This window comes from Ursus arctos, unplaced genomic scaffold, assembly GCF_023065955.2.
Source record: "Ursus arctos isolate Adak ecotype North America unplaced genomic scaffold, UrsArc2.0 scaffold_6, whole genome shotgun sequence".
NCBI lineage: Eukaryota > Metazoa > Chordata > Mammalia > Carnivora > Ursidae > Ursus > Ursus arctos.
This window is the reverse complement of record NW_026623078.1, coordinates 57,317,673-57,344,846: the sequence shown is the minus strand read 5'-3', so window position 1 is coordinate 57,344,846 and position 27,174 is coordinate 57,317,673. Positions and strand designations below refer to the sequence as shown.

Below are 27,174 nucleotides of genomic sequence, written 5' to 3'. Positions count from 1 at the left end.
GTCATATATTTGGCAGCCTTTCAGGGAGCCCAGCTCTGTGTTCATGCAATTCACAGTGCCAGCTCCGTGGCTTAGTAGGTGTGTGACACTGAGAAATAACTGCACCTCTTCGAACTTCAATAGTAAGTATTAAATAAGACAATGTATGACATACACAGAGCTCATTTTCTGGTCCATAGTAGGCATTCAGTATAGTAGGTGGTAGTATAGTATAATAATAGTAATAATAATTGCTATTATTTTTAATAAGCCCTAACCCAAGAGGAAAATTGTTACTTAACGGGGCCCTATCAGAGTGCACAGTGTCAAATATAAGGACTGTCAACCAACGAACTCAGACATTTGCAGTCATGTTCAAATTATAGAATAAAGAAACATTCCTACAAGCTAACTAAGATTAAGGATCACATTTTCCCTTAAGAAAGGCAGAAATAAATTGGACTTTTCTGACTATCCCAGTTTAAAGACTATAAGCCTTATTAAGCACACAGTAAATAATGGCTTTTCATTAATTTGATTTATTTAGATGTAAAGAAACTGGAGAGATGCACATCCTGAACCTATTATAAATCCCAAACTTCTGAACTGCAGAGAGAATGGAGCAAGCATATAGTCCGTACTCCAGAAGCAGAAATCAATGTTTTAAGGGTTGAAACAATTTCACTAACACATGGAAAGGATTTTTTCCAGATACCCTGCAAAGATTTGAAAATAAAGATTAATAATAGAAATACAAGACAACCCTAAGGTGAACTTGGTAGGTAAACCAAGATTGGAGAGGTCAGAGAGTTATTTCCTTATGACTTGATTCTTCACCTAGCTCAGTCCCTGAGTGATCTCCAGATCTTACAGTAGTGACTGGTAGCAGCTGGGGTGGTTATCAAGTTTTTCACCGGATAAACACTTATCGAGTATCTATTATATAGTCAGACGCTATGCCAGACTGTAGAGACACGAAGATGACTAAGGTGATTCTACTGTAGCTACCTTAGAATTCAGTAGCATCTAGTGGCTCTAGAACCATGTGGATGAGGAGAAACTCTCCAGCACAGCAACAGGAGTTACTGTAGAGCTGCCAGAACACATGGTGCCATGTCCACCTGCAGAAGGGGCCATCCAGTCTACCCTACAGAGAGAAAAGATTACACTGAAATTGTAACACTCAAACCAGTGGCTTTGAAATAGCTGCCTGGGACAATCTGGTCACAAGTGGCTGGCTGGAAGCTGTCTTTGTATAGCACTTCAAATAAGATTAATAAAATGTCAGTTCACAAGAGAAAAAAACATGGAGGAGACGTGACATATATGGGGGTGTGGGGGCAAAGTCACTCCAAGTCTCTCTCCCCATCTCAGCGACACCACTGATTTCAACTAAGTACTTAAAGATGAACAGAGATTTGCAAGATTGAAATAATGAGCAAGGCCAGCCCTGGCAGAAAAACAAGATAGAAAAAACGAACTGGGGGAATTACAATAGTTTAATTTGGTGAGAAGAACTGCGCCTCATTCTTGCAATAAATTAGAATCTCTTGATGGCTTTTTTAAAAAAATACCAATGTACAAGTTTCACCTGAACTCAATTAAATCACAGGATCTGGGCATGGGGTCTTGGCGTTGGTCTTTGTTAAAAGCTTATAAGATGATTCTGAAGTATAGCCAGACTCCAGAACTATTGCTCTAACATAATGCATGTGGGGAAGGGGGGGAAGGGACGCAGAGGCAGCAAAAAGTGATGCTGGAGATGGGTATGCCCCTTTCAGATTATGAAAATTAGGTCTCATCTCAAAAGCAAAGGAGACAACTCTTCACTAATTTTTAAATGGGAGGTGGTATGGTAGGATAGACATTATGTCATTTTGGAAGAAGTGCAAAGATTGAATTGAGTAGGAACTAGGTAGAAAGCAAGGAGACCAGAGTTTATTGATTCGAGTCAAGGGATGATACATGCTGAAGCGGCAGTGTGGGTGCAGAGAAGGGATGGATTTGAGAGATATTTAGGAGACCAGAACCCATGTGCCTGATCATATAAAATATCACAGTAAATAAAACATTACTGGTTGAAGAATGCACTTTGAAAAACTGCAAACTGAAATGAGTCCTTTTTTCATCACCTATGTAATTAACCACTTTCACCTCTCCTTTTAAATCTGAACAGCATTTTCTTTTTTTCTAATAGCACATCCTTCTTTAGAGTTGGTAGGCTTGGTAAAACAATTTAAGAAAAGCATCTTAGGAGTATGAATCAAGAGTCTAAAGAAACAACATTGTTTTATTAATTTATATCATTGCTGGTAATCTATCTTAAGGAACAAGTATAAAAACACAACAACTTTTAATAAAGGATATTTAATTCACAGTAACACTCACTGTATTCAAGATATTATTTATAATAGCGAAAAAAATCAGAAACAGAAGTACCTGTTATTTGTGCATTAATGAATTAATTAATAATGCACAAAATGGCATATTTTTATATTATAATAATTAGAGGTTCTGAAATAAGTTTTTACTGCCTGTTGCCTGTGTGACCGTGGGAAATTACTAACTTCCCTAATATTTCCTTACATGATCTGTAAGAGAAGGATAGTAATACCTATTGTAGAGGCTTGGCCTGAGCATTACCGGGGAAAAATGAAAAGTAAAACTGCTAACATTTACTGAGTGCTTACAATAATCCAGGCACTCTTCCAACTATTAATATTTTACATATATTTTTAAATTAATCTTCATAAAACCATGGTAAAATCCTCATTTTAAAGATGAGGAATCTGATGTACAGAGGGTTGAGCAAGGTCACACAACTGAAAAATGTAGGAGTGTGGATGCTTAGCAGACAGACTCCAAAAGCCTGGCCTGTAACTGCTGGGTGTCTGACATCTGGGAGGACTCAATAAACACAGATGATTATTGCTATTATTATTAATTTCAAAGATCATAAAAAAAATACATGAGAATAAAGAGTGCTTGTCTTTGGATGGTGAGCCTATAGATAATACTTTTATTCTTCTATTCTCCTGTGTTATTTTTAATTTTTCAATTATTAACTCTCAACTTTATGGTGCAATAAAATAAAACAAGCTAAAACACAAGAATCTGAGTTCTACTCCTGCTTCCACCACTGTTGAAAGTAATTTTATGGAATTGTTCACTTCATGGGTTCTTCAATATTCTTAAATATAAAATAAGGATGATATTTAACACTGACTTTTAATATTTTAAACAATGGAGTTCTTTAAGAAAATACATTTTATTTTTTATCTTATTTTTTTTTTTTAAGATTTTATTTGTGTATTTGAGAGAGAGCACGAGCAGGGGGTGGGCAGAGGGAGAGGGACAAGCAGACTCCCTGCTGAGCAGGGAGCCCAATGTGGGGCTCAATCCCAGGACCCTGAGATCATGACCTGAGCTGAAGGCAGATCAGGTGCCACTCAGGTGCCTCAAGAAAATACACTTTAGAAGCCTAGTAAACAGAGGCGCCTGGGTGGCACAGCGGTTAAGCGTCTGCCTTCGGCTCAGGGAGTGATCCTGGCGTTATGGGATGGAGCCCCACATCAGGCTCCTCCGCTATGAGCCTGCTTCTTCCTCTCCCGCTCCCCCTGCTTGTGTTCCCTCTCTCGCTGGCTGTCTCTATCTCTGTCGAATAAATAAATAAAATCTTAAAAAAAAAAAAAAAAGAAGCCTAGTAAACAAACCAACATATATCTTCTCTGGTTGTAGTAGGGAGCTGTAGGAGATTTAAAGAGGGGACAGAGTGGGGCGGCCTGGACTATCTTACTCCCACAACACACACACACACACACACACACACACACACACATGCACGCACGCACATGCACACACTCAAGGGAGATTCAGTTATGCTGCAGTAGCAAACAATCTCAAATTCTCAGTCACTTGAGTCAACAAGGATTTCTTGCCCGAGCTGTAGGTCTAAGATACATAAGTGGGGGTGATGAGGTGTGGAAAAATGGACGTGGTGGATTAAGCTCCGCAGGGTCACTCAGGGATCCAAGTTAAAGGAGACTCTTTGATCTCATGGCTTTACCTCCAAAAGTTCATGGACTTCTTGGTTGTGAGGACAGGGAAGGAAAGGGACTAGATAATTGCATAGTCTTTATTGTCCTTTACCAGGAAGTGGGATGTGTCCTCCTATTTCCATGGCCAGTACTGGTCACATTGCCCAGCCAACAGTGAGAGGACTGTGAAGTACAGTCTTGCTTGTGCCTGGAAGAGGAGGAGAAGCAGTTACTGAAGAGATCCAGCAATTTCCTCCACATGTATCAAGGAGACCCAAAAGGATCCTCAGAGCACAGTCTTACCCCATCCCTCAATGAGATGTTTAATCCCATCCTTCCCACTCGAGCAGTCTGTGAGTTTTCGAGGTCTGCAAAGACTTTCAATAGCTGCCCCTTTTATAACCCTGATATGAAATGGGGACATGAATCTACGTTACATTGCCTCATCGACCCTTGCTGTCCTTACATTCTTAGGTATGTACAGATGTCCATTTTCATTTTTCATTGTGAGCACTTGGAACCAATAATGTGGTTCTGCACTTTGCTTTTCAGTCAATGTCACCTTCCAAATGAAAAGGATTTGATAAGAACAAGGAAGTTCAAATAAATACCAGGAGTACTGGAAAAAAAATGAAATAGGTATTATTTATTGCAGAATTACTTGTGTTTAATATGCAAGTATAGTTGTGAGTTGCATTTAATATGTGAGTGTAGTTGTACTTTTCCATGAGGCAGTTATACCATGCAGCATTTCCCAGTATCAAAACTCTTTTCTCATCGAACTCTTATTGAAAAATCTCAAATCTCATACTCCCTAGAACACACTTAAGAAAATGTCCCATATTGTAAAATATGTTATCTTCAGCACAACCAATATTATGATGCTCATAGATGTGCTGTGAACCATATCTTGGCTTGTCCTATTGTTTCTAATGCCTTCAACAGCCATGGAAGTGAAATACAGATAAGCAGCTTCCCAAATCCCAAATCCCACATGATAGTGGGTGTGAAGTTGCTTAGCAGTAGTGTCCCTGACCTAACTGTAATGGTGTTACATAAAAATCTTTGCATGGTGCTATGCAACAGGGGAGCTGGTTTTCAACACTAACCCTGATAAGTGAGGAAGCCCTCCCACCTAAGCGAGGAGAATGAACCATCCTGTGTCAACAGAGCACATCCAGCAAATAAGACAAATAGAACTGAGCATTCAGGCCGCAGAGAGCTACAGAACCAAGCAAATAAACACCATGCCTGGGACAATCCAACATTTTGCAAACCCTTTCAAGATGGGATTCTGAATAAACAAATTGATAAAGATAGACAAAGATGGGGAGACTTTTTTTTAAAAGATTTTATTTATTTATTTTGACAGAGAGAGATAGCCAGCGAGAGAGGGAACACAAGCAGGGGGAGTGGAAGAGGAAGAAGCAGGATCCTAGTGGAGAAGCCTGATGCGGGGCTCGATCCCAGAATGCCAGGATCACGCCCTGAACTGAAGGCAGACGCCCAACGACTGTGCCACCCAGGCACCCCCAAGATGGGGCGACTTTTGGCAAGTATATAAATGAGGCCTGAAAATAAAGGGTCTCAAAAAAAGGAAGTTACATTGTCAACCTAAATGGCGATACTTTGTAAATTAAGACTGTTATCTGTTCACAAAAAAATGGGTTTAGAAGAATTCAATAGATTAACACACTTTGGGCCAGAGTTTATACCCCTGTAGACACATTGACCATGAGCTTCTGTTGATTCATTTGTGAGAAAAAGGTAACAGTTTTATCAGAATCATCTCTGAAACAAAGAAGGAAATGTGGCCAGAATCCAAAGTAGCCCCCTCCTGACTAGATGCCTTTTTCCAACACTGGTCCCCAGAGGGATGCCCGCCCACTTGACACGCTAGGCAGAAATGCTCTTTGTTACTTGATACGCCTTAGCCCTAAGTCCTCCTTCTTCAGAAGCAAAGAAAGGCACACTTACAGAGACCACTTGAAAGGTTTGAACTTGTTACAGAAGCTTGAGCTTTCTGGAAAGGCAATTCTTCAATTCTTAAATCTCAGAAGGTCACAGTACAGCCAGGGTTACTGTTGACTCTAGTTTATAGCCAATTATACATGTTACCAAGAATCTACAGAGTGAACACTACCAGGGTTCTCCAAAAGGTCTAAGTGTCTGAAGGCTTTCTACCACTGCGGCTTATTCATGAAAACATGTGGTCGACTCAGTACATTTTTGACCTGTCTATTCATTCATGAATGAGAAAATGGACTTACCTAATTTTCTTCCCAATTATGTGTTTTCTAATTTTCAGTCACATGATTACACCTTTAAGAGTGTAAATTCCTATTTTAAATATCTTGGAAACTACAGTTTTTATTATTTCTTGCTATTCCATACATTTGATCTCAATGTCTATGCTTTTCTTCAAATCCCCTCTAATAGATTTATGTTTTGAATGAAATGAAATATAACTACATGCAGATATAGAGAGTGAGAGATGTGGCCTCAAACAGGAGCATGATTCTCCTTTTACAAATACAGGATAGCAAAATATATATTGATTCCCTCTGGGCAGGAACTGTATTTGTCTTGCTTGCTAGAATAGACCCTATGGTGAGTACTCAGTAAATATTTGCAAATTATTTAAGCAATTGCCTAGGAAAATATAGAGCTGGAAAAAATTCCTTTTAATTACATTTCTATAAAACTCGACCATCAAAGATAAATTATGATTAAGAGCCTGGAATGAGTCAAACTGCTTTGATTCAAATTCCAACTTCACCATTAAACATCTCTGATTTCAAGCCTTAAGTTTACATTTTCTATGCTTTGGTTTTTCTTGCCTTTGAAATGGGGAAAACAGTGACCCTAACTCACAGAGTTATCATGAGTATTAGGTTAGGGTTATAACGAGGATCAGGACTGAGGGGTGCAAGTACTCACTAAGTAAGCATGAGGCCCCTGTTTACTACTCTTACTACCACTAAGATGACAGTGACTTCCACTGCTGCTGTTTTCCCTGGTTGCAGTTTCTTTGCTTATGAAACAATGTGTCTGGATAATGAGTAGCTTTCGAACACTTTCAGTATACCTATTATGGTTCCAGTAGAGAAGCAAATGTCTCTGAGTGATGTGGAGTAAGGGACTTATTTTAGGTATTATGCCATATACCAAGATGCGAGCTGTGAGGCAGTCTATGCAAGGCTGTTGCATCCACGTCTGGCTGTGGGCCTGAAATGGCTATAGGTCAGCAGAATCGGCATCTGGGAAGAATCCTAACCATGAAACAGGGAGAGCATGAACTAACAGATGCTCAAGGACAACAGAAACCCATGAGGTCAAATTGTAATTCACCTCTTCGTCTTGCCACTTCCAACTGTGATGATGCTGATGACCTGTAGAAGAAGCTCCCCCCTTCACCATCGCAGAGTTGCATCATGACTGGCCGAGGGCATGGGAAAGCTGAAGGAGTGGTGGGACCCCTTGTTGTCTCGTGTGAATAAGGTAATCTGGCAGATCAGTGACCTTGTATATGTGTTGGCCCTTCCACTGAACTTCAGAGTATGATGATACTTCTCCATTTGCCTGCCAGGTCTACGGCCAACTTCTCTTGTGGCCAGCCCAAATCTGGAACTAGACGGGGGAGAACTACTAGAAAATATAGTTCTAGTTAGGCTATGTTGACACAGTACAAAGCCACTACCTTTAGTAACAGTTAAAGTACAGTAAGTTAAAGCACTATAATCCTCATATAGGACCTACAATATCAGAAAATAAAAAGCAAAACTACTCTAGCTGACAGGGGCAAAAGCCAAGGAGCCTAAATCCTTTGGCTTCTTCTTTATATCTCCCTCATAAGCTATGCCCTCCCCAGAACTCATCACAGTTTGAAAGCTATCTTTAGTTGAGCTCTCTTTCTCTGGAAAATGCGGAACAGTGTGTAAAATATATTGGATACGTCCTATCATATCATAGAGCTATGATGTCAATTACGTGTGAGGCTGCTAAGTAACATAAAATTGGTTTTCTAGTCAAGATAATACAAATTATTAAAATCAACTCTAGATTCCATCATTTTTTAATTTTAATTTTAATCCAACAGACCACTCTGAATAACCATGTAGACAACAATGTCCTAATAGTGACTATGTCGAAGTTTAAGTCCAATGGTGGGGAATAAGGAAGGAGAATATGGATGCTCCCTCAATCAATCCGATCAACTTGTGACCACAGGATTTCAGTCCATTTAATCTGGGATTTATATTTGCACAATATGTTGTCCTTTTTTTTTTTTTTTTTTTTTTACTATCATGGTCTTGATGGTAAAGATAGGTTGTTTTCCTAATAATTTTTAAACTTAAAAAGAATATTCAAAATATGAAATGATAGTTCCCATGAATCAAAATGTTTAGAATGAAACATTTTCATAGGGCACACATTCAGGATGCATTGTGTGTGTGCGTGCGTGCGTGTGTGTGTGTGTACATTTTAGTAGCCATCTAGGATTTAGAGGTAACAATCTCTGGGGCCAGCAAACTTTTTCTATAATGAGCCAGATAATGAATATTTTCAGCAATGTGGGCCATATGATTTCTGTCCCAAGTACTCAGTTCTGCTATTATAGTGCAAAAGAAGCCATAGATTATACACAAATGAATGGGGGTAACTATGTTCCAATAAAACTTTGCTTTTAAACACCAAAATATAAATTTCAGATAATTTTCACATGTTATGAAATATTATTCTTTAAAATCGTTTTCAACCATTTAAAAATACAAATGTCATTCTTAGATCACAAGATGTACAAAAAGATCCACAGGCTGGATTTGGCTCATAGGCCATAATTTTTTTACCAACCCCTGACCTATTTCAATGGAAATCATTAGCCAATTAAGAAAACTAAAACATTTTATCCAAAAACTGCAAATATTTAACTAAATTTTCTCATGTAAAAATAGATTTAAGAAACTTGAGATTTTTAAATATCCAACTAACCTTCTATCATTAAAACAAATGACTGAAAACTGAAATCCATTTGCATACTCAAAATTGCTACGTTTCATTTCCATGGTTGAACCAAAATAGTATATATGCTTCACGTGCATGTTGCTGGGCTGAAAAATCTATTATTTTATTAAATAAGAAAAATAAATTTTTGTATTTGAGTTTGTTTTTTAAATCAATGCAGGCCTTTAACAAAGTTAAGATTACTTCTTGGCTGCATAGGAGCATGTCAAGAATAATTAAATAATCTCTTGTCACATCATCACAGTTAGTTGTTGAGTATCTTGCTTTTTCTATCTTATGGAAAAAATGAAAACCTAAGCATTCTGCCAATATATTTCTTTCCCTAGTGCTTCAAAAGTTTACAAAGCCATCAGTTGCCATAGAAGCAAAGGAATATAAGTTGTAATGCATAAAATATGTCCAAACATGGTATGGATTATCAGATCAATCTAGTGTGTATGAAAGACCTTCACAACCCTGCCAGTTGATTATGGGTTTTGTGTCCCACGAGGGATAAGCTTGGTATTCCATGAGGAAATATCATATTACAGTGTTGATTCCATTGTGTTTATCTTCAGCAAGTGTTCTGGGCAATGTTATCAGAGACAATTTTTTAAAAAGGGTTTCAGTCTCTTAGCAAGAATCAGACTGAAAATAAGATTTAAATTTTCTCTAAAACGAATCTAGAATACAATTTAATATATATTTCCAGGGAGGAATAAAACTCTCTATTAAGTTCATGTTAAATCTCCTTTGTCTATAGCCATGCATTCTAAAATTATGTGTTTTATGCTAATTGAATAATAATAATATATAATGTGAAGAGAACATTTCATCCAAATAATTCAATTCTATAATCCAAAATAGTCACATTATTTTATTTTATTTCACCAAAACTCAGGTATACCTAAGTTGTTTTTATTTATTTATTTTCTGGAACTCATCTTTTTTGGTTCTTTAGTATTTTCTTATTGAAATATTTTTATATTTATGAAAGTAAATTGGTTACTAAAAATAAATATTTACTATTTTACACTTCTGGTTTTCACTGGAAACAAGCTACCTAAGTATGGGTCTTCATCAAATAATAGATAGAGAAAGGAATGAAAGGCCATAGGTTTTAAAGTAATGCATCAGGAAGTCAAAATATTTAGAGGGATTTAAATTTGAGATAAAGTGAATAAAGCTATATTGACGAAATATGGTATTTCAACCTACTCATTGGACTCTTCAACCTATTCATTAAAAGTGAAGTAGAAGTGAGGAAGTGGTCAATAAAATACAACTTTTAAATTCCCTCCCAATCCTTTGTTGTTATTCAATAAGTGCTTTTTATAAGGATGAATATATGATAAATAAAAGTGTAGATGTTTTCACTGTAAAATGTGACATGCATTCATCAGAAATTCTACAGAAACAAGAAGAAAAGGAGTATGAAAATTCTTTCAAAAAGATACCTTATACCAGGAGTGAGAAGTTACATAATTGCAAGTATAGTCCCAAAATAAATTTTGTTCATCACCCCATACCTAAATATATCTATGACACCTCACTCCTAATCACTCCTAATGGATAAGTAATAATTACTTATCAATTGCAATCTTTCTTTCTACAGAGGATTATAAAATGACTACTTCTTTCTCCTCCACGGAAAACTTGATCACCCGCATGAACGTTTTCATTTTAACACTTTTAGAGGTCCTCTAAAAGTATCATTGTATCATTGGTCCTCTCTGAACTTCGTCTCTTCATCTGTAAAATGAAGATAAGCACATCTACATTGGCATACTGGAGAGAATGAAGTGAGACTACATACATGAAAATATTTTTTAAATTAGAAAGTACACAGGATAAATCATCTATTATTTTTATGATCTCTTATAAATATACTATTTTGAGTTTCCTTCACTACTCACCCACACCCCACCACCACTATAATGGCATGATTAAAATAAGTGAATGCTGGGGAAATTCAAACCCTCTTAATGTATTGCATCAACAATCTTTGGCATATGTTTTTACCCATTTTGGTAAAACCAACCAGGGGATCTGGGACTTCATCTAGAGTGAAGTAGTGATGAAAAGTCAAGGCAGGCAAGAAGAACCCTCTTGAGGGACACCTGAGTGCCTCAGTTGGTTGGGCAATGGACTCTTGATTTCGGCTTAGGTAATGATCTTGGGATTGAGGGATCAGCTATGTTGGGCTCTGTGCTCAGTGGGGAATCTTCCTGAGATTCTCTCCCTCTCCCTCTCCCTCTACTCTTCCCCTCCCCACCCCTGTGCACACATTCTCTCTCTCTAAAACAAATTAATATCTTTTTTTTTTTAAAGAAACCTCTTGAGTACATAATGTGCCAGGCATTTTGCTAGAAATGTTCACATTTTTTTCAATCTTTAGGGAAACACACATATACCAATATTATGCCCATTTTGAAGGGGGCAAAGGGAGGCTCAAGTTCAGGATTCATGGTAGAGGCTACTGTTATCAGTTCTTCCTCTCCAGCATGCTGGATAAAGATATATTTTTTGAACCTCTTAATTAACACCTACAAAAAATAAGTCCCTCTGTTGATAACTTCCTGTCTAAGTGGAGGAATCAGACACAATGCCATGTGTGGTTGTGAACAAAATCTGTTGAGCGTCCGTTAAACAGGACTTTCTTGGCAGTAAAGGAGCTGTGAAAGAATGGCTACACAGGTGACTGAGCGACTAACAAAAGGTGGCAAATATCGTTTTAAATAACATGCACCATCACCCAGAAGTTAATTCCTTCTCAAATCCTTTTCTTGAGGACACTGTCCCCTGACCCTAGCCTTGCTTATACGTACAACAAAAGTTCCCCTTTTTGCTCCACATTCTGCAGTCACTTATCTTTCATCTCCAGTGGAATGAGTTATTTTTCAAAACAACATAGTCACTGTAATAAAACGGCCATGTGGTTAGGTTAGCACAGAGCATTTTTGTGCAGAATAGACCTACTTTGTTCCTATTATGTAACCAACATTCATTACTGAAGCCTGAAGTTTACATTTTAAATATCTAAGCAAAAAATGTCAGAAAGGGGTTCCTTTATCTTTCTGTCCTTATTGTTAAACTGCCCGTATTCCTTTCTAATTGAAAAATGAGCAGGCTCAGGGGTAGAACGCGCTTTCTTTTCCTGATTCCTTTCATTATAGAAAGAGTTTGCTTCTTCAAGAGCACAGGCTTTGAACTCAGATCTGCAATGGCTACTCAGTATCTCGGTATGATCTTAGGAAGGAAGCTTAAACTTAAAAACCCTAATTTCCTCGTGGAAGTAATGGCAATAACCTCAGCTGACTTGGCTGCTGGGCCGAGCGAATGGGACGCCTGTGTGAGAAAGTGCTCTTTAAACGGTAACGTCCTGACTTTTGTCACTCTTTCAGCCATAATTTGTTCTCCTTCAGCCATTTGTTTATGGAACAAGAACTATTTCCAGAGGGCCCTAGTATGTGGCAGGTGTGCTATCTGCAGTGAAGGACAGCATCTATTAATACTTGTCCACAATTAGAAAAAGATAAAGTGATCAGTGTCTTTAAATTCTAGCCCATTTTTTAAGGGAAAGGCAACTGTGAGCTGGAAAATTAGCAAAGAATACAAAAAAAAAGAGGTCTTTATATTGACATGATGAAGAATGTGAATATATGTTATGGTATGAAAGGAGACGAAAGTTTTGACAGCAAACAGCATGAGATATGCTTGAGGAACATGCGATTCGTCTGTCATGGTTCTGGTGATACCCAATGGGGCCTAGAGAGGGCCTTGAAAATCCAGCTAAGGAATATAGATTTTATTGTGGTAGGAATTAGAGAGTCTGACGATTTTGGATGTAATAATGATATGATCAGAAACAGAACTTCCAGAATGACGGTATAAAGGAGCTCAGAGAATACTTCCCCAGTGAAGTAACCATTTAAATTAGGAAAATTATAAAAATTATAAATAATAATTTAAAAGCAACCACTTGTCTTTGAAAATTTCAAATGAGGAAGTATTTATTCAAGAAAATCTACTAGCTCTTATTAAGAACAGTAAGAGTCAATGGCATCTTAATCACAACGTAGTCCCACCCCTTTCCCTGATCAGTGTAACAGGAGCTCTACTCCAGGCAGGTGAGGCCAAGAAGTTGGGTGAAACTATGGAGCAATTTATGCCTGATGGCATTCTCAAAAAACAATAGAGCAATCACCTAGAAATTAGTGGAAGCTAACATTTGGAGGTTACGTTGGGGACCCTTAAAAACTGCCCTCAGTTCCATAATTCACTAGGACAACTCAACAGACTCAGCATACAGTTGTACTGGAGGCTATGATTTATAGTTCAGTGCAAGGTGATGAATTAAAGTCAGCAAAAAAAAAAAAAGGTGAATGAGGTGAGGTGCAGAGGAAAGCAGGTGCAAGTTTCCACGAGTCTTTTCCCAGTGGAGTCACACAGGATCCATAATTCCTCTAGCTGCATGCTGTGATGACACATGTGGAAAGATATTTAGCAGGGAAGCTCATCAGAGACTCAGGTTTTTACTGGAGACTGGTCACCTAGGCACTCTGCCTAGCATGGACGATAATTTCAGAATCCCAAAAGGAAAGCAGGAGTTCAGCTTAAACCACATTCTTTGTGCAAACAGTTTAGCCACAGTGAACGACTATTACCAGTCCTAGTAATGGTGGAAACCCTCCCTTAAATCCAAGTTCCTAGAGATGAATTACATCACAATCAAGTTGTTAAAAAGAATAATGACGTAATCAAAGTTGAACTTCTGAAAGTTTAATGCCCACTTAATGTAGGGGGACTAGAGTGGAGAAACACAACACAGAAGAGAGAGGGGATTTCTGTATTAGTCCAATCGAGAAGCATCAAGGAGCTGAAGGACAGAGGAAGAGAATCCCCACTCAGGGAGCAGTGATTGTGCATACATCACGCTTGACACGTCCAAAAGCTTTATTCACCATCTTCTTTCCCATCACTCCTCTTCACATATCCTGTACTGCAGCTTAACTCAATACACCCTCAGTAAGGTGGTAGTAGTAGAAATGGTAAAGAAGATCGTGATGAAAAATGTGCAGCTACAGTTATACTTTTACCATTTCCTATACACAGACTGTACTTAATTATTCAACAAGTTAAAAAAAAAAAAAACCATCACCAAGTATGAAACAGGATAAGCTAGATTATGCTACTGCAGTAGTATTCAAACTGTAGTTTGCATCAGAATATTCTGGAGAGGTTTTAGTATATAGATTGCTGCCTGCCCTCCAAGATTTGGACAGAGTATTCTGGAGTGGGACTTGAAAGTTTGTATTTCTAATAAGTTCCTTGATGAAGCTGATGCTCTTGGTCCAGGGACCACACTCTGAAAATACCTGTGCCATTTTAACAAACATTCCTCCAAATCCCTGTGGCTTATCACGCCAAAGGATGATTTGTCACACATGCTACCTGTCCATCACAGGCCAGCTGACGTGGGGAAGAGGTGTGGGAAAGTCTCTGCTCCACATAGTCACTCAACGATACAGGCTGGGCTCATTTCTTTTTTTTTTTTTTTTAAGATTTTATTTATTTATTTGACAGAGAGAGACAGCAAGAGAGGGGACATAAGCAAGGGGAGTGGGAGAGGGAGAAGCAGGCTTCCCGCTGAGCAGGGAGCCCAATGCGGGGCTCCATCCCAGGACCCTGGGATCATGACCTGAACCGAAGGCAGACACTTAATGGCTGAGACACCCAGGCGCCCCAATGTGCTCCATATTTCTGCCCCACCTACAACCCAGCATAACACGGTTGACAAAGTAGAAGAGAGCCATAAAATCTCATAGCCACTTTTTTGTGTTTGGCCTAGAAGTGAGACCCATCAGGTCTGCTCAGGCTCCATTAGCCAGAACTAGTCATATGACACTCGGAAGTTAGTTTGCCAGAATGAAAAGGAAACTGGATATTAGTGAGATAGCTCTTCACACCTACTAGGATGGCTATTCTTAAACAAACAAAACCCAGAAAATAACCAGTGTTTCTGAAGATATAGAGAAATTGGAACCCTTGTATGTCACTGATGAGGATGTAAAATTGTACATCTGCTATTGAAAACAGTTGGCAGTTCCTCAAAAAACTATGAACTAGCTATTCCAAGAATTAAAAAAGGGGACTCCAGCAGAAACATGTGCATCAATGTTCACTGAGGCATTATTCACAATAGTCAAAGAAGTGGCCAGAACATTCCAAGGGGCCATCAACAGATGAATGGATAGACGAAATGCAGTATAGCCATACAATGGAATATTATTCAGTCATAGAAAAAATGAAGTTCTGCTACATTGTGGATGAACTTTGAAAATGTTATGCTGGCTGAAATAAGCCGGACACCAACAGACACAAAAGTATTCCACCTCCGTGAACTCTCTAGAAGGTCAATTTCATTGAGCAGAAAGTATATTAGAAGTTACAGGGATGCCTGGGTGGCTTAGTCAGTTAAGTGTCTGACTTTGGCTCAGGTCATGATTCCAGGGTCCTGGGATCGAGTCCCACATGGGCTCCCCGTTCAGCGAGCAGCCTACTTCTCCCTGCTGCTCCCCTGCTTTTGCTCTCTCTCTCTGACAAACAAATAAATAGGACCTGAAAAAAAAAAAAAAGAAGAAGAAGAAGTTACAGAAGGAGTAATAGGGAATTAACTGCAGAACAGGTATAGAGTATCTGGCGTGATGAAACGTTTTAGAGATGATAGCGATGGCTGCACACATTGCCAAGGTAATTAGTGCACTGAACTGTGCACTTGAAAATGGCAAATTTTATGTTAGATATATTTTTACATATATAAATAAAAAAGAAATACTGATGTTATAGTGCTCGTGTATTATAATAAAAATATCAGTAATCTCATTTTAACATGAATATCAAAACTGTCTGGTATAATACGTATAAGAACATGGACCATACCCTCAAATAATAGGAGAGATTCTTTGTTTTCTCTTATTATTATTAATAAAAATATTTTGTTTTATGATTAATGATAATTTAGTATATTATTATCTATAACTTAAGTTTCTTTGAGAAATCCCAGATGGAGGTAGGTGGCCAGTCAACACAGTAAAATGGCTATAAGCACAGGTCTTGTAGCTGGAGTTGGCTGGATTCAAATCCCAACTCTGCCATTCATTACCTGAGTGACCTTGGGTAAGTCACTTAGCTCCCTGTGTCTCACTTTCCTCATTTTGAAATAGAGCTAATAATAGTACCTACTTCTTATGTTATTTTGGAAATTAAATAAATTAATACGAAGTCCATAAAACAGTGTCTGTTTCACAGTAAATGGTATGTCTGTTGATAAATAAAATAAAATTTCTCAGTGCAGTGGCCGGCTGATTTAATCTTTAACAGCCTCCTAATTCCCAAAGTAATGCTGATGCAGTAGCTACAGTGGTAATGTCCTACCCCTTTACCTGGAACAAATTTTACAGAGGTTATTACCCTTTAAAAGTCTTTGTATGTCTGTGATACAATGTAATCACGTTGGTCAGCAGAATAAAAATGAATTATGCTAAACCATCTGTCCATGAGAAGGACCCAAAGAAAACACAGTTTGTTCTAGCTCTTCTCACCTAGGTGGATGGAAAACAAAGCCCACAGCTCTCCTCTCTTAGCGAAGGGAGGAGTTGAATTGTAGTCCTCCCCAAAGGGTTCCGCGAGGTGGAAAGGGAAGTAGGAGTCTCTTGACATTGAAATCCCAGCAGTCCACCAAACCAAAGTCTGAGAGAGATTCCCAAGTCCAATTAGCCAAAAAGCTGTGGTGGGTGGAGGGGAGCCATAGACTCAAAAGCCAAAAAAAAAAAAAAACGTGAACCTAAGAATAACACGTCAGCTGTTAACAGGAAGAGGTCTCGGTCAACTGCCTGTAATTTTACTGTTGTCTAAAACTTGCTTTTATGTGCAAGCCATAGCTATTGAACTAAGAGGCAGATGCGGTCATTCATTCATTCAACAAGCATTTACACATATATTGTACCCTGCTCTGAACACCGCACTATGTGCGGAATGAGATGTGGAGCCTTCGGCTATACTGATATATTGTTAAAAGGAAAAGACCCTTTGAGACATAGGAGGTACCCCAGGGAGCTCTAACATTATTGCTGTTGTTTTTAAAAGGAAGTGAAAAAGGATACTGAATATTTCTTGCATGATGTCCCAGCAAGGAAATTCTTACACCTAGCTTGAAAAAGAAAAAAAAAAAAAAAAGGAAGATTAAATCAACTGTGGGAATAAAGCTCTTTTGACCCGGTGACTTATCGGAGCAGAAAGTCGCTTCCCTTGATGGTAGTTGAGATGCCTTGTTTGTACTCACTTGATCCCTGGACTCTTTTACCCTGCCCCCCAACTCCCACTCGCCTGAAAATAGTTAAAAGGCAAAGCAGTAAATCAGGAAGTCTCCAAACACAGCAGGGTTCAGTTGGCAAGTACAGGAGGGTGAGGGCTGAAGACTGGAGTCGTCTCATTTCATTTTCAAAGCTGAACCTTTAATGGCGGATGATCATTAATGACAGACAGCGCCGTGTCAAAGGGTTGTGTCGGGCTCCAGACCTTTCCGTGCTTTACATTCCTATGCTTAATCAAAGGTTAACCAAATCATTGCTGGTAGCAAACTGCAGCTTCGACGTACTGTGGGTGGTCTGTCTCTGCCACTGAGGCAGGCATTGCCGATAGGAAAAAGAACAGGCTGATAGTCCTACGTACGCATTCCTGGGTGTTTACCGCTTTGCGAAAACTGCGGCACGTGACTGGCTCATGCGCTATTGCGGCTGCAGAGGCCACGCCATTTTATCTCTAGCTGGGAACTGATTTGATTACTTGAATATATGATTATTGATTTATTAAACCATTTCTTTAATTTGTTTAGTCAAACACACAGAAATGTGTCCGACATATTTATTACTATTTTTTTAAATTGCTCGTCTCCCGCCCAGGACTTACTCCAGCTGCTTCTCCAAGCTCCTGATGAGTTTAAGGAGCTCCGGCTAAGGTCTTTGCTGGGCCTCCAAAGACCAGAAGAGGAGACAGCTCGTGCGGGTGAGTTCTCGGCTGACGGCCGGGAGGACACCCTGGGCTGGCTTATTACAGTGTGCTGGTTCCGAAGGAATTTAGTGGCAACACTAAAGGAAGATAAAATTTTCCTAAATACGTAGCTGGAGGCTTTTTCACGTTTATAGGTGGGGAGGCCATCAGTAGTGGCTCTCAAACTTCAGAGTGCATGCCAGTCACCTGGCCGCCGGTTAGAAATGCAGATTGGGAATTGTTTAATCTGCCCCCTTATTTTACAGATGCAGAAATAATCGGGGCAGGGCAACAGAGGGGCCAAGCCTTGTGCCGAGGACCAACGCAGAACTGGGAGTGGTAGCTCAGAGACCGTGTGGGTAAGTACACAGAGACAAACGCAAGAAGTCTGTCCTTAACCTAGACAGACACATAAACGGAGCACCCAGTTCCTGTGCTGATGATGATCTTAGCAGGGTAAGACCAAGGCTTTGGGACTATAGGAGAGAGTAACTGCGGGCCGCAGCCAGGGGATGTTGAGGGTGGACTTGAAAAGTCGGGGTTTGTCACACCGAGGGACGTGATCACCAGCATTTACGGAAGAGTTTGGTGTGGTCAGGAGACTGAAAACTGTGCGTGTGTCTGCAGTACCCTTGCGCTCAGTCTCGGGGTTGGGTTGCAGGCCGGGGCTGACCATGGCAGGAGAAGTCGGTTAGGAATAGACCTTAACGGGCCTCAGGTGGTGTTCTAAGGCGTCAGCACTGCCTCCTGCACGCGAGTAGTACTCTGCTTTATCAGGCATGGCAATCCCCTGGCTGGCTCTTTAAAACAGATGGCTGGGTCCCCCTTACACAACTCCTGATTAAGCAGGCCTGGGCTGGGGTAGGAAGAATGCACATTTCTAACGAGTTCCCAGGGGATGCGCTGCTGCCGCTTAGGGGATCACACCGAAAACCACCGCTGCTGATCATAGCCAGGGGCGGTTTTAAAAAGTAAAGAACATAATAGCATTGAAATCGTGGGAAGAAAAGCCAAGGTGGGGTGGAGAAATTAGGGTATGCTGGTTTCAGGGAAATAAGAATCCACGTTGTCCATTTTTTGCCATTTACTCTGTACAGCGTTCTGTGCTAAGAGCTGAATTTCTAGCTTTCCTTTAACCTAGTTAGACTATACAGTTGCCAAGTCTTAAGCATAAGGCTTTGGTTTGAGTGTTAGAAGTGCGGCCAACAGCCTCTCGAGGATAAGAAGAGGTCCAGGCTGGTGGTCGGCGCTGGGACCGCAGCTAGCTGTCGGTGCAGAGGAACATTCCCACTGCAGTGAACGGAGTCTGGGCACAGCTGGCTCCTCATCAGCGGCAGTGTGGGAAGGGACACCTGCCCCCCTTCACCTCTTCTAGGCTCCACTGGTCCTGTAAACCAGGAGCCTTAGCAGCCTCCATCTGACCTCACCCTTCGAGGGTAAAGGCGAGTCACCTACTAGTAGCTTAAAATCTGAACCCCTCATCCCAGCTGTCCACGTTCTCCTACATCTAGACAACCTCAGTTCCACAACTTTTAAACATACCTCGCTTATGTTTGAGAGCCTAGTTATCTTACCAAACCGTAACTATGTCATTTTCGGTCCCATCTTCCTGCCATTTTTCACACCAATAATGCCTTTCTCCTTTCCTGTCTAGTCGAACCCTACCCATCCTTCAAATCCCGGCCCAGACTCCTCTTCCGTGGACCCTCCCTGTATGTCTCTGGCCTGCACTATCCTGCCGATTGTGCAGCTCTGGGACTGCGGTTGACTTGTAACTCACAGTTTTGTCCTCAGCTGTGCATATTTCTGACCCCTGGTCAATGTTTCTTTACCCGTCTTAGCTTCTCAGCCAGACTACCAAGTCCTCAGAGTCATCTTTGCTACCAGGAAATCAGCAAGGTGCTCTGCACGGAGTGGAGGAACACGATTGTCAAGGACTGATCCATAATGTTAATCCATAACGTCAGCACAAGCAAGTGCAACTAAAACCCAAATCAAGCACACATTTCAAGTGGCACCATAAGGCGTTGTAGCAAGTTACCGAAAAAAAAAAAATAAAGTCAAGTCACCTAAATGTACGTGGTGGACATTCTATTCGCCCAGCCTCACTGGGTGTGCTCTGTGGTAACATCACCATTATGTTTGCTTGTCTCCATTCTTGCAAGCATTTTTCTTCTTTTTGCTTTTAGATTTTTTTTTTTTTTTTTACTTTGCTAGTTTTAAGCTTCTGAATTACATACCCTCTAAGCATAGAGAGAGGCAGGATTAGTACAGATAGAGAATCTTGAAACTCCAGACGCCAGTAAAGTACCCTCTACACTCCCACCTCAGCCTTCCTCTATCTGTGTCTGGGACCAGCTCCAACTTGGCTCTGCTCCTGGATTACGTGGTGCCCAGAGCTCCCTCTCCCTGGCAGACCCCTCTACTCTCCCAGCTACAACAGCAGCATTTTGCAGATCATTCCCAGATCTACCTGTCTAAGCCAACCTTACTACTCCTCCTGTCCAGACCTGCACTTTAAGCTTTCAGATGTTTTGCCCACATGTTTCACAGCCTGAAAACCTATCATCATCCGGATAAACATAATGCTTGCTATTCCCCCCAAGGCCACATTCCTACCTTGCTTGTCTCTATTTTAGTATGAGCTTCACACCTCTGCAATTTTCATATGCAGCCATCGCGGGGCTCATTGTAAGTATCTCTGTTGGTTCATTTTTGTCTTCTACACTTTGTCGATAGTATTTACAACATATCCACGTTTGTCGTAAAAGGTGAAATCCATGCCTTGCTAACCACATGGAGGAATTATGACAATACCGGCCTCTCTTTTCCTTTGTCCATTTGATCTGAGTTGGTTTTTCTGTCCACATACAATGTGGCTGACAAAGATTCTAACGTGATTAACTCACAGGCATGTGCATACCATTTCTCTATAGGGTTTTATAAACTCTTAAAGATGAGTAGCTTCGAAGTTGGCCACATGCATATCCTTATTTGCATTTTTCGTCTTCTTCCTGTTGACTCCTGGAATCAAGATAAACATTGGCTTACCTTCAGCCCCTTCATTCTCTTTATTAGCTCTATACTTTCTTTTATGACATCCTGAGGTCTGGTACAACTTTTTCTTGAGTTAGAAAGTGTTTTAGGACCTTTATCCTTCAAAGATCAAGAATTCACTAAAGCATCCTACTTGCAACACCAATCTTAAAAGGATAGGGAGATGTATTGATTATTTCTAACTTTCCGCTAATAATCAACCTACATTAATCGTCCATACATTTAACTGAAACTTTCTTTAGATTATGTGGGAAAACAAACAAAAAAATCACAGGCCAAACACTCTAGAAACTTGGAAGGAACACCTTGAGATAATGAGAGACTGGATAGTTGCAAAATTAGTTTTCCCTTCCATTTCTTTTTATGTTCTAGCATCTATCATGGTCTTTGATGCACAAAAGATACTAAGTAAATATTTGTAAAATGAATGAATCAACATGAAAGTAACGCATAAAAAGTAGTAAACATGGAAGTATTCCTAGTGGTTCCAAAGTGTTCAGTGTTCTAAATTCAAAATGCTGTAGTTATAATTTCTGTGTTTTGAAAACAACACTGAAGACACAGCCAAAATACACCATGTAAACTACATTTAGAAAATCTTGTTAGTTTATGTTTCATCTTAGAAGAATGGAGTTTCTAATTTATCTCCCAGAGTTTTGTCAAAAGGGTGGTATTGATTACAGTGTTTTATTTGTACTTTGGAGTCTGAGGTTTAAACTCAGCTTGAAAGCAGGGTCGTGAATCTGTTCTTGTGTAAGTATAACACAGAGTTGCTATAATCAGGTAACTTTAGTATTCACGTTAAAATTAAAAATAACATTGAAGTCATTTTAGGTAGACAGTTTGCAACAGCTCCCCTGAGTCCCCTTAAATAATTTTACGTTCTGAGACATCTGAAACTTTGATTGATGCCTTGATAAATGCTTTCTTCTGTTTTAGATAACGAAGAAACCATTGACTAAAACTAAAGCCAAGTTTTGCCTTTAAAATATCCTCCAGTGAATGTCAAACTTTATCAAAGCCTGATTCACACTGCAGTGCATATCATGAATATTGTACCGATCATAAATCCCAACTTTAGGTTCAGATCTTATAATGACAATTCTCCTTTCAAACACTTATATTGTCAGTGAGATGTCTCTGAAGACTGACTGAGGGGATTACAGGGTCATCCTTGGTTCCAGAGAAATCCATAAACTTGTGAATAAGAAGCCCTTATTTTTCCAGGGTCTTAAGGGTCACGATAAGGAATATGTTAATAACCTGCTCCGTAGGTTTCCTGTCTTAGATGTCTGGATTCGATCACATCTCGGGTAATAATTTTGCCTCATAATTATTTAAAGTGAATCATTTGGAAACATGGGTGGCTAGAGTGACTTTGGAAATAATATTAGAAGTTACTTAGAACTCAAGCTAATTCATTAATTTCAATCCATTTTAATTAATGTCAATTCCAGGATAACTAACCAAAGTTAGTGTATTTTCATCATTTCCTTGATTATTCATATTATTACCAATGCTTGACTGTGTATCTCAAATTTTCTTTCATAAGTGATCTGAAACTGATACTGACCATCAAGGGTAATCCAGATTGAAGTAATGATAGACACAAAAGCTTTCTCTGCATCAGGCCTCTGATTAAGAAACTAGAGCTTCTCTCTCCCTACACATTCCATTCTTCCTAACCGGAGAATAACTGGTTCCAGAGCCATTTGAATGATGTCCTACTTCTCAGCGTGTGCAGCTGACTCAGGCTTACATGTTTGGTGTACATCCTCGATTCTTCTTGCTTCTGTGCCCTTGCCTTCAATGACTTTCCTTTCACTTTCTTCAAAATCAAAAAACCTTTCCTGATAGTTTCAGCTCCAAAATCCCATTCCCTTTATTTGTAATTTCTGACCCATTTAGCTGTTTGTACAACTCTTTCTTTCATGTATCATTCTCAAAAAGGCAAGAACGATGTGGTTTTTCCTGGGTATTTCACCCAGGGCCAACTGGAATACTCTGCATACAGTAGGTGCTTCACACATGCTGGTGAGCGATATCAATGCAGTTGGGAAAACCTCTGAACAGAGTTGTCTTATCCCCTCACAAAGTCTCTGTCAACCCTGCAACCAGCCGTTGTTGTGGAAAGCAAACAGTACTGTGAATTATTATTATTACATCCTTCCACACTCCTTTCTGATCATCATTCAAAATAGGAAGTCTCTGGAATAATAATCCCCAAGTGCAGGCACTTGGAGAAAAAAGGGGGAGAAATCCAGGAAAATGGCGCATCCTTAGGCTGCTGATTCACGACGGTCTTATTGATTAACAATTCATTTATTACGTAGTTTGATTTAAAAAAGTGTTTTAGTTTAGACACATAGCTGGAAAGAAGTTACTCTATTTATACAATTGCAAGAAGAAAGGGTCAGGAAGTTGTGTCTGCTTGGTTCTATGTGTTCATTTTTCTAGCTAAATTATTCCTGAAATAATCTAAAGACAGAAATCTAGTCACTCTTCTGCAAGCCTGAGATAGTAGCAAAGCAGAAGCAGGCTGTTGGATTAAGTGAAGCTGAAACCAAAGGCTTCCTGCAGCACACCTGTTAATCACTGAAATGAAAGGCCAATTCAAAGATGTAACACAACACTGTTGGTCGTCAAAAATCTGCTTGAGTTACCACAACTTCACTTATGACTCTCTTGGGAGTATCACTGCTGTGAAATCTATCGAATTAGAAACTGCCCCCAAATTCTGCTCAGTGAGGAATGCAAACATTTCACTCGAATGGCACTCGTTTGTCAAACGGGCGAGGGCAGGGAAATTGATGAGGGTACTAATTATTCTTGAAAGAGCCAGAAGGAGCAGAGAACATTTAAAGACTTCATAAAGAAGTGAGGAGCAAGGGAGTGAGTTTCCCCAAACTTTAAAAGGCTTAATCCACAGACAGCAGGGCTGGTGGGTAGGGCAGGGTTTTCTCAATTAGAAACAGGTCTCCTCCTCTGTTGCAATCCTGACATTTCCCTTGTGGATTAAGACAGTTGGAGTTAAATTTTTGAAAATTGTGAAATTTTCTATTTTCTTTCAAAGACTGAATATTTGTACATAATAGGGGAACATAAACCATAACCACTTTGTCTAATCTTTTGTTCTTCCTGGGTTTCATAAAAATTAATGCTTCTCCCCCCACCCCCATATACCAAAAAGGAACACCATAGTTGTTCAAGTGGTGAAGTCTTTCAGGGAAAGAAAGGTTCAGCTACTCACTATTTAAGCTAGCTATGCAAATAAGCACCCCTGGGCCTACGTGAAATGACTCTGGATTTAGACAAGGCCAAGTAGAATTCGGTTTTTAAGCAACAGGTACTTGTCTCTATCAAAGTTACAAGTCAAAAATTTCAAGAAGAGTTAGAATTAATTCTTTGACTTCATAGACTCATATAAACTGGCAACGAATTTTAAGTTCCATGCAAGGGAAAATAAAATATCCATATTATCTTCTGCATCCCTTCTCCGGATAGTAGATAAAGAAGATACTAGAAAGCAAGGACTTGAAAAAGAGAGATACCTTGAGAGAGCAGGCATACATTGCCATAGGAAGAAATCTTGGGTTCACTCTGTCCAGGTGTATTTGCATTTTTAAAGGGACATGGTTAAAGATTAAGAAACTTTCAAGCCTAAAGAAATGAAGTCCTTATTGTTAGGAAATCAAGCAGTATAACTGGTGTTTGGGATGGAAAATGTGTTTAGAATGGAAAATATTCCAATGTGTGCCAGAGTAGAATGAGCGATTTGATATCTGTAAAATTGTAGCAGTGAGATAGCAAAAATTTTTCAATGAAAGTTTGCCATTTGCAGAACACTGTTGCAGGCTCTCTGAGAACTTGTGCTTGCCCTCAAATTGGTTATAATTCAGTCGTGTCGTAAGAAACACATGGCGATCTAATGAGAAAATGTTTGGTTTAAGACATAGCATAGGAAGAGATGTCATGTGAAAGTATGAAGATAGGAAAACCAATTCTCCACGCTGAGATGGTGAAGAATATTTGTGGTAATTACACAGGCACAGTTGCCGGCTTTGCCTAATTGCAGAAACATTCCTACTTGTGGAACTATGCTTTTCTGCTTCTGAGTTGACCCTACAGTCTTTCATTATTGGTTTACTGGGGAGTATAGCAATCCTGAGAAATCCTCTTCTCCCATTTCTCACCTAGTATGTCACCTCTTGACTATCGTGACCCTCTCACAAAGATGTTGATGTAAGATTCAGCACAGTGACCATAATTTCTTGACTTTACCCATTATAAAATATTTAAACTACCTGAGGGACTCGGAGCTGGGCATATCCAGATAAAAGGGAAGTTTGAGTTATTAAAAGAAACTACCTTGAGGAGTTACGGTTGGACGACCCCATTTGAACTAAGAAATTATCTTGGAAACATACTGAAGTAGAAAAGAAAAGACATGTTCTTCCCAGAGGCTTGCCAAAGCTTGTTCTAGGCTAGGACATTTGATCTCAATGATCTCCCATAAGTGGGATTGTGGCTCAGTAAAATGGAACCATATTATGCCTAATTTCTGAAAATAAATATAAATTTGGGGCAGCCATCCGGACATGAAGGTGCAATTCAGGGTCTTGTCTACCCTGTGCCCATTAAGGCAAGGTGGTACGTTCTATCCAAGGATGCCCTGATCAATGTATCAGAGATGCAACCAAAGGCAGGAAACAGTTTCCCAGGCATGATGGATTATCCAGAGGACTTGTAAATGTTTTATAGCTATTCAGTTTCACAACTCCTAGGTTTGGATTACGGGAAATTATATCTAAACTAGCACAGAAAATCTACAATAGATGCAATCCAGATAGATTCCCAGATAACAATAGTGACTTCAATCTTTAAAAAGTGTTTTGTTTTGTTTTGTTTGTTTCGGAGAGAGCTGCTAGATTGGCCAAGCCTGGGTCCATGGAACAGCAGGGTGAACCCACTAGCTGCAGATTGTCAACATTCTTTTCTTTTACATAAGAAGTCTTCACTCTGTTGACTTGCATACTTGAGAGTTAATTACATGTGTTGTGCTCCTTTTTTTCTAGCCGGGTCTAAAGCAGTAAATGATAGGTTGTTGTCTGGCTATTTCCTTGCATGTCAGAAAAGAAATGTCAAGCAACTAATTGACTCAGAAATTTTTCGTGTGCCCAGGGGACCTCAGATGTAAGAGAGTCTCAAACTGAGAGTGAAGAGTGGGTGGGCGAACACTGTCCTTGGAAGCCTTCCTATGTGAGTTATTGGTTATATGTTGTCTCTCTTCTGCTATTTAAATCCTCTCCTTTCTTGCGTTTTCCTCTCCCTGCTTTGAACTTTGGGCAATAATCAAGTCTTCTTGCTATTCTGCCTCTCAGCAGTCCCCAGAGATATTGGAGAAGCTGTCGGTTTAGACTGCCCACAAACCACCTTACCCATCTGCTGAATTAGCCCACTCTTCTCAAGACTGCCATGTTCTCAAGTCTTTTTTATAGAAGGGCTATTCACTTGGTTGGTAGATTTTTCTCACCGGAATTTTAGAGAGTTGAAAAGAATTTCCTCATACAAACCACTTCTGAAGAACCCAAGTCCTTCACAGCTTGTATATGATTACAAATGAAATCTCCTCTCAGTAGACCGTATCAGCTCCAAACCCACACAAACAAGTTGAGTTCCACTCAAAGCACTAAGAACACACACTCTGTGCTTCCTCTTTTCTGAAAATAACTTAGCACCTTCAAAGTAATGATATCCTCAAAGAATTCTGATGAGCCAAGGAATGAGAGCATGGGGCTGGTCTCCATCAAACCATGGGCTTGCTAAGTATAGCTCTCTTGGATGGCTCAAAAGGCTTGTACAATTTCTCTCCCAAATGAGATTAGAATAGAATGATGTATAATTTCTGAGTAATTCGCCAGCCCTTCCCCCCTTTTATCATAATGGTGTTATGTTAATCATCATCTTTGTCTTCAGGGATCTCATTTTGAGCTCAACAAAGTTGTGAAAATATCGACTGACTTCTCCAGTTTCTACTGTAACATCC

The 27,174-nt window shown here is 39.6% G+C and overlaps 1 long non-coding RNA gene across 1 annotated transcript in view; it reads left to right on the top strand.

Annotated features, from left to right (window-relative positions):
* LOC113252831 (uncharacterized) overlaps positions 1–6,247 on the top strand; it is a 17,574-nt gene extending 11,327 nt beyond the window's left edge. Inside the window, exon 3 of the long non-coding RNA XR_008957839.1 lies at positions 5,389–6,247. This is a non-coding gene — a long non-coding RNA (uncharacterized LOC113252831). The remainder of the gene's footprint in view (positions 1–5,388) is intronic.
* The last annotated feature ends 20,927 nt before the right edge of the window (positions 6,248–27,174 follow it).